At 44.2% G+C, this 8,318-nt stretch overlaps 1 pseudogene; it reads left to right on the top strand.

The window, feature by feature from the left end:
- The first annotated feature begins 6,775 nt into the window (after positions 1–6,775).
- LOC105731707 (large ribosomal subunit protein eL8-like) lies at positions 6,776–7,695 on the top strand (annotated as a pseudogene).
- The last annotated feature ends 623 nt before the right edge of the window (positions 7,696–8,318 follow it).

Below are 8,318 nucleotides of genomic sequence, written 5' to 3'. Positions count from 1 at the left end.
TTTTTCTTCTTTTTTTTACCTAAGTATTCTGGGGATCATGTGCTTCTCAATATTTTTTCTTTGCACTTTGTACAAATTCAAAGCATTTTTAAAGCTTCTTCTATACTGTAAACTACTAGGTGCTTTGCCAACCAGACAGATTAGAGGACCTCAGCTACACTGATGCCTTATTTGGAACTTTTAGTGGTGTTTTTTTTTGTTTGTTTGATGGAGTTTTGCTCTTTTTGCCTAGGCCCGACTGCAATGGTGTGATCTCGGCTCACCACAACTCCACCTCCTGAGTCAAGCGATTCTCCTGCCTCAGCCTCCCGAGTAGCTGGGATTACAGGCATGTGCCACCATGCCTGGCTAATTTTGTAATTTTAGTAGAACAGGGTTTCTCCATGTTGGTCAGGCTCATCTCGAACTCCCGATCTCAGGTGATCCACCTGCCTTGGCCTCCCAAAGTGCTGGGATTACAGGCATGAGCCACCTCACCTGGCAGGTTATTTTTTACATATTGATTTATGACTGTCAAAAACTCAGGCTGGGTGTGGTGGCTTATACCTGTAATCCCAGCACTTTGGGAAGCCAAGGTGGGTGGATCACCTGAGGTCAGGAGTTCAAGACCAACCTGGCCAACATGGTGAAACCTTGTCTCTACTAAAGATAGAAAAATTAGCTAGGCATGGTAGCGCATACCTGTAACCCCAGCTGCTCAGGAATCTGAGGCAGGAGGATTGCTTGAACCCGGGAGGCAGAGGTTGTAGTGAGCCGAGATCACACCACTGCACCCCAGCCTGGGGGACAGAGCAAGACTCCATCTCAAAAATTAAAATTAAAAACAAAAAACTCACTGAAATTGTGACAAACCAAGAAAAAGCAAATTACCTGCTATTCATCTAAGGCTTTATGGTCAATCCTTACTTCATTTTTCTGTATTTATTTTAAAGGAGGTGAAATTCATATATCATAAGATTCACCATTTTAAAGTATACAGTTCAGTGGCAGAACATTCCCAGTGTTGTGCAACCATCACTACTCTCTAGTGCCCGAACATTCATATCACCCCCAAAGGAGGCCCTATAGCTATTAAGCAGTTATTCCCCAGTCCCTTCTCCTCCATCTGCTAACAGCCACTAATCTCCCCCATCTTTATGGATTTACCTATTCTGGATATTTCATATAAATGGAATCATAAGATACGTGGCCTTTTTATGTGTCTGGCTTCTTTTGTTTAGCATAATATTTTCTTTTTTTGGTACGGAGTTTCACTCTTGTTGCCCAGGCTGGAGTGCAATGGCACGATCTCGGCTTACTGCAACCCGGGTTGTTGTTTTTTTGTTTTGTTTTGACAGGAGCTCTTCCCGGGTTTAAGCAAGTCTCCTGCCTCAGCCTCCTAAGTAGCTGGGATTACAGGCATGCACCACCATGCCTGGTTTCTTTTTATATTTTTAGTAGACGCGAGGTTTCACCATGTTGGATCTCAAACTCCTGACCTCAAATGATCCACAAGCCTCAGCCTCCCAAAGTGCTGGGATTGTAGGTGTGAGCCACTGTGCCCGGCTGGTCAGGCTGGTCTTGAACTGACCTCAGGTAATTCACTTGCCTCAGCCTCTCGAAGTGCTGGGATTATAGGTGTGAGCTACTGCGCCCAGCCATCATCATATTTTCAAGGTTAATCAATATTATAGCATGTATCAGTACTTTATTCCTTTTTACAGCTAAATAATATTCTATTGTATGGATATCACATTTTGTTTAATCCAGTATCTGTGATGATTTGGGTTGTTTCCTTCTTTTGGCTATCATGAATAATGCTTCAATGAACATTTGTGTACAAATATTTGTTTGAATACCTGTTTTCAATTATTTGGGGTGTATATCTAGGAATGGGATTGCTACATTTGTTTTTTAAGCCGTAGAAGATTCTTCCCATCAGCTGGGCACAGTGGTTTACGCCTGTAATCCCAACACTTTGAGAGGCCAAGACGGGCAGATCACAAAGTCAGGAGTCCAAGACCAGTGTGGCCAATATAGTGAAACACCATCTCTACAAAAATTAGCTAGGCATAATGGTGGGAGCCTGTAGTAGCTGAGAGGCAAGAGAATTGCTTGAACCCGGGAGGCGGAGGTTGCAGTGAGCTGAGATCGTGCCACTGCACTCCAGCCTGGGCAACAGCCTGTCTCAAAAAAAAAAATTATCTTACTTTACAAGTGGCCTACTTTGCGTTGCCCAACAAGACATTGGCAGTCACAGCTGTGTGACCTTTTGTGGGTTACTTAAACTTTTGAGACTCCTTTTCTACTCAATAGGGATAATAGGACCTACCTCATAGGATTATTGTGCATTCCCCTCTCTTTGTTAATGCAGATACAGTTTTTACCTGGAAAGCTAACTCACCATTTAACAGCCCTCCTAAGCACCATTGGATATGTTTTGTTTCACAAATTTGGTATTCATTCAGAAAAAGTAGTTGAAAAGTGAGTAAATTCTATGCAATTATAGTTATTAAATGACTTATAAACTGTGTTTCTCTTCCACTTTTTGCTACATTTAAAATCTAGGTGTTCAGATGTCTTTGGAGGTTACAGGCAGCAATAATGCTAAGGCAGCTAACTTTTCAGCATTCTTGTGTCAGGCTAATATTTTGGTGAAAAGAATTCCTGTATTTCTCAAATAACTAGAGCTGAAGCAGAAATAAGTTTCAATGAGCAAGTGTCCAATTGGGCCATTGAATGAAATCTAGTGTTTTAAACAACTCTGCTGTTTCAATGTTTTGTTTTTTTTCTTTTGATCCTGTGAGCAGTAAGACATATGTTAGGTGGGTGGTAAAGGAAGAAATCCAGTAACAGAATGAGGAATTGTTGCCAGGAAAAGGTGGAGTTGGGACAAATGGGTTGCTAACTGATTTTCAGATCTTCTACCGAAGACATTAAACATAGAATGGTCATCTTTAGAAAAATAAAAGACTATGCAACTCCACAATTGAAATGGTATTTTTTTTACAGTGAATGATGGATAATTGGAAATTCTTAGAGAAAAAAATCAACCCAGACCATTTTGTTTAGAGCCTTTCACACCTTCCTGTCCATGTTTTTCTTTCTTACTGTGTTTATTGCTAAGACCAATAAATGTTCTTTGCCTCCTAAAATGTTTTTCAGCATTAGTATGTAAATTAAAACTGTCGGCTGGGCGCAGTGGCTCATGCCTGTAATCCCAGCACTTTGGGAGGCCGAGGTGGGCGGACATGAGGTCAGGAGTTCGAGACCAGCCTGGCCAATATGGTGAAATCCTGTCTCTACTAAAAATACAAAAATTAGCTGGGCATGGTGGCAGGCGCCTGTATTTCGCAGCTACTCGGGAGTCTGAGACAGGAGAATCGCTTGAACTCGGGAGGTGGAGGTTGCAGTGAGCCAAGATTGTACCACTGCACTCCAGCCTGGGCAGCAGAGCGAGACTTCATCTCAAAAAAAAAGTGTCAGCATTCCCACAGACCCCCATGAACAAGTTACAAGATATAATTGCTTCCACTCCATCTGGCCCTAGAATTAAAGCGATTTTAGAAACTGAGGCTGGATGTGGTGGCTCACGCCTATAATCCTAGTACTATGGGAGACCAAGGCAGGCAGATCATGAGGTCAGGAGGAGACCATCCTGGCTAACATAATGAAACCCCATCTCTAATAAAAATACAAAAAAAAAAAATATATTAGCCGGGCATGATGGCATGTGCCTGTAGTCCCAGCAACTCAGGAGGCTGAGGCAGGAGCATCCCTTGAACCTGGGAGGCGGAGGTTGCAGTGAACTGAGATCCTGCCACTGCACTCTAGCCTGAATGACAGAGTGAGACTCCATTTCAAAAAAAAAAAACTGGAAAAACTAGCATTTAATATTTCATCAAGCTGCAGGTTAAATATATGGCTGTTGTAGATATTCTCCTAAAATATGGCCTTTTGAAATACTAAGTCATTTTCTTTTTGGAATCTCTCTCCATGCTCACAGGAATAGTGGAGACTGTATTATTGAAAGGACCTCAAACACAAGGGGTCAACAGTGTTCTCAAGAGTTCACAATGGGCTGGGCGTAGTGGCTCACGCCTGTAATCTCAACACTTTGGGAGGCAGAGGTGGGTGGATCACCTGAGGTGAGGAGTTCAAGACCAGCTGGCCAACATGGTGAAACTCCATCTCAACTAAAAATACAAAAGTTATCCAGGCACGGTGGCCTGTGCCTGTAATCTCAGCTACTCGGGAGGCCGAGGCAGGAGAATCTCTTGAACCTGGGAGGCAGAGGTTGTGAGCTGAGATTGTGCCATTGCACTCCAGCCTGGGAGACAGAGGGAGACTCCATCGCAAAAAAAAAAAAAAAAAGAGTTCACATTGGAAATTGATACGGTTGCAGAGCTTCAGCAAAGTTGACAGGTTTGAGGCTGTCACTTGGGAGCTTCCTAATGCTTGGTTGTTTTTCTACCAGAAGATCACACTGCTTAGGAGTTGAATACAATTAAAAATAAATGAGCAAAAATTTCATTTATTAGAAAAGAAGTCAAGGAGAGCCATCAAGCTTTTTTGTGTGTTTGTTTTTTTGAGTGAAGATAATGCTGGTAAGGGTTATTTCTAAGATTATACATCAGCCATGGCTCCTCTGTCTCAGCCTCTGGTGATTGTGACCAAACTTTTGAAGCCTCCCAGAAAACCCTCTGCTGAAGCTCTGTTTCAGTTATGACTTAAATATATGGTGTGAGAGTTTCTGCTGCCTTGTCTATTGCCTGTAAAACATCTTAGCAGGTCAGGTCGTATTTGTTTTGGTCACTGCTAAATTGTCATATTACAAGAGGCTATTCTTTACTACTAAAAGAGCTTAATTTGGGTTGTATATATATATTTTTGACCCAACAGTATTCTTCCAGTACTCATTAGCCAGCCCACATTGAAAACTGAGACAGCCTGGGCAATGTGGCAGAATGCCATCTCTACAAAACAATACAAAAATGAGCTGAGTGTAGTGGTGTGTGCCTGTAGTCCCAGTGACTCAGGAGGCTGGGGCAGAAGGATCCATTTAGCCCAGAAAGTTGAGGCAGCAATGAGCCATGATCTCTCCACTGCACTCCAGCTTAGGCAACAGAACAAGACCCTGTCTCAAACAAAAACAGAAACAATAAACAAAAACTGAGGTAGTCACCCTCAATGATAATCACAGAGACGTAATCTAGGTAAAAGCAAATATTTGATCCGGATTAGATTGTAACTAATTATAATAGCTCTATGGTTTGGCCATGAAATTAGAAAATGTGTTAATTTGCTATTTTATCTTTTGTTTTTCAAAAAAGGTAACTTTTGTGGCTGGGCATTGTGGCTCATGCCTGTAATCCCAGCACTTTGGGAGGCCGAGGTGGACAGATGAAGAGGTCAAGAAATCGAGACCATCCTGACCAACATGGTGAAACCCTGTCTCTACTAAAAATACAAAATTAGCTGGATGTGGTGGCACGCTCCTGTAGCCCCAGCTACTTGGAAGGCTGAGGCAGGAAAATTGCTTGAACCTGGGAGGTGGAGGTTGCAGTGAGCCAAGATCATTCCACCATACTCCAGCCTGGCAACAGAGTGAAACTCCGTCTCAAAAAAAAGGTGCAATTTTAGGCTTGCACCTATAATCTCAACACTTTGGGAGGCTGAGGTGGAAGGATTGCTTGAGTGCAGGAGTTTGAGACCAGCTGGGCAACATATTAATAGCTTTATCTCATCTCCACAAAAAAATTTAAAAGTTAGCTGGGCATGGTGGTGTGTATTTATGGTCTGAGCTATTTCGGAGGCTGAGATGGGAGGTTTGCTTGAACCCAGGAGGTTGAGGCTTTAGTGAGTCGTGATTGTACCACTGCACTCTATCTTTGACAACAGAGAGAGACACTATCTCAGAAAAAAAAAGGGGGGGAGGTAATTTTGTTAGCAGTGAGCCGAGACCACACCACCGCACTCCAGCCTGGCAACAGGGCAAGACTCCGTCTCAAAAAAAAAAGGAAAAACAACTATCTGTGGCTGTTTTAGTTAGCTGCACTTGGAAATAGTCCTGATCTATACAATTTGACCTAAATGAACTCTTTCAACTATAATTTTTTACCTCATCTTTAATCTGATAAAATACATATCTCATTAAAATATTTTTGTATTAAGCTGTTTTGGAGAATGATTAAATGGAGAGAAAGTTGGAATACACTACTCTTTTTTTTTTTGAGACAGAGTCTCGCTCAGGCTGGAGTGCAGTGGCTCAATCTCGGCTCACTGCAACCTCCACCTCCCAGGTTCAAGCAATTCTCCTGCCTCAGCCTCCCAAGTAGCTGTGACTACAGGCACCTGTCACCATACCCAGCTAATTTTTATAATTTTAGTAGAGACAGGATTTCACCATGTTGGCCAGGATGGTTTTGATCTCTTGACCTCATGATCCGCCTGCCTCGGCCTCCCAAAGTGCTGGGATTACAGGTGTTACTCACCACGCCTGGCCTAGAATACCCTATTTCAAATCTTAATTCCACCACTCTTTTATACTTAATTTTTGTCTCACTCTGTCAAGTGGCCCCCCCATACACATATACAGATTTTTTTATGAAGCATGGTTATTAAGTGAGTGGATCACTTGAGGTCAGGAGTTCGAGACCAGCCTGGGCAACATGGTGAAACCCCATCTGCACAAAAAATACAAAAATTAGCCAGGTGTGGTGGCCTGTGGTCTCAGCTACTCAGGAAGTGGAGGTAGGAAGATCACCTGAGCCCTGGGAGGTTGAGGCTGCAGTGAGCCATGATGGTACCACTGCACTCCACCCTGGACAACAGAGTGATACCTTGTCTATATATTAAAAAAAGTGGCTGCTCTCTCTTCCCGCCGCCAAGATGCCGAAAGAAAAGAAGGCCAAGGGGAAGGAGGTGGCTCTGGTCCCTACTGTCGTGAAGAAGCAGGAGGCTAAGAAAGTGGTGAATCCCCTGTTTGAGAAAAGGCCTAAAAATTTTGGCATTAGACAGGACATCCAGCCCAAAAGAGACCTCACCCGCTTTGTGAAATGGCCCCGCTATATCAGGTTGCAGCGGCAGAGAGCCATCCTCTATAAGCAGCTGAAAGTGCCTCCTGCAATTAACCAGTTCACCCAGGCCCTGGACCGCCAAACAGCTACTCAGCTGCTTAAGCTGGCCCACAAGTACAGACCAGAGACAAAGCAAAACAAGAAGCAGAGGCTGTTGGCCTGGGCCAAGAAGAAAGCGGCTGGCAAAGGGGACATCCCCACTAAGAGACCACCTGTCCTTGGAGCAGGAGTTAACACCGTCACCACCTTGGTGGAGAACAAGAAAGCTCAGCTGGTGGTGACTGCGCACGACGTGGATCCCATTGAGCTGGTTGTCTTCTTGCCTGCCCTGTGTCGTAAAATGGGAGTCCCTTACTGCATTATCAAGGGGAAGGCAAGACTGGGACTCTAGTCCACAGGAAGACCTGCACCACTGTTGCCTTCACACACGTTAACTCGGAAGACAAAGGTGCTTTGGCTAAGCTAGTGGAAGCTATCCACACCAATTACAATGACAGATATGATGAGATCCGCCGTCACTGGGGAGGCAATGTCCTGGGTCCCAAGTCTGTGGCTCGCATCGCCAAGCTTGAAAAGGCAAAGGCTAAAGAACTTGCCACGAAACTGGGTTAAATGTACACTGTTGAGTTTTCTGTACATAAAAATAATCAAAACAATACAAAATTTCCTTCAAAAAAAAAAAAATGGCCAAGTACAGTGGCTCACACTTGTAATCCCAGCACCTTCGGAGGCCGACGCTGGTGGATCACCTGAGGTCAGGAGTTCAAGATCAACCTGGCCAACAGGTGAAACCCCGTCTCTACTAAAAAAATACAAAAATTGGCTGGGCGCGGTGGCTCACGCCTGTAATCCCAGCACTTTGGGAGGCTGAGGCGGGCAGATCACGAGGTCAAGAGATTGAAACCATCCTGGCCAACATGGTGAAACCCTGTCTCTACTAAAAATATAAAAATTAGCTGGGCGTGGTGGCATGCACCTGTAGTCCCAGCTACTCGGGAGGCTGAGGCAGGGGAATTGCTTGAACCTGGGAAGCAGAGGTTGCAGTGAGCTGAGATCGTGCCACTGCACTCCAGCCTGGTGCCTGGCAACAGAGTGATACTCTGTCTCCAAAAAAAAAAAAAAAATACAAAAATTATCTGGGTGTGGTGGCAAGCACCTGTAGCCCCAGTTACTCAGGAGGCTGAGGCAGGAGAATTGCTTGAACCCAGGAGGTGGAGGGTGCAGTGAGCTGAGATCATGTCATTGCACTCCAGCCTGGGC

The sequence above is a fragment of the Aotus nancymaae genome, unplaced genomic scaffold (genome assembly GCF_030222135.1).
Source record: "Aotus nancymaae isolate 86718 unplaced genomic scaffold, 86718_ANA_hifiasm-v0.15.2.pri h1tg000053l, whole genome shotgun sequence".
Classification (NCBI taxonomy): Eukaryota; Metazoa; Chordata; class Mammalia; order Primates; family Aotidae; genus Aotus; species Aotus nancymaae.
This window is presented reverse-complemented; position numbering and strand designations above follow the sequence as displayed.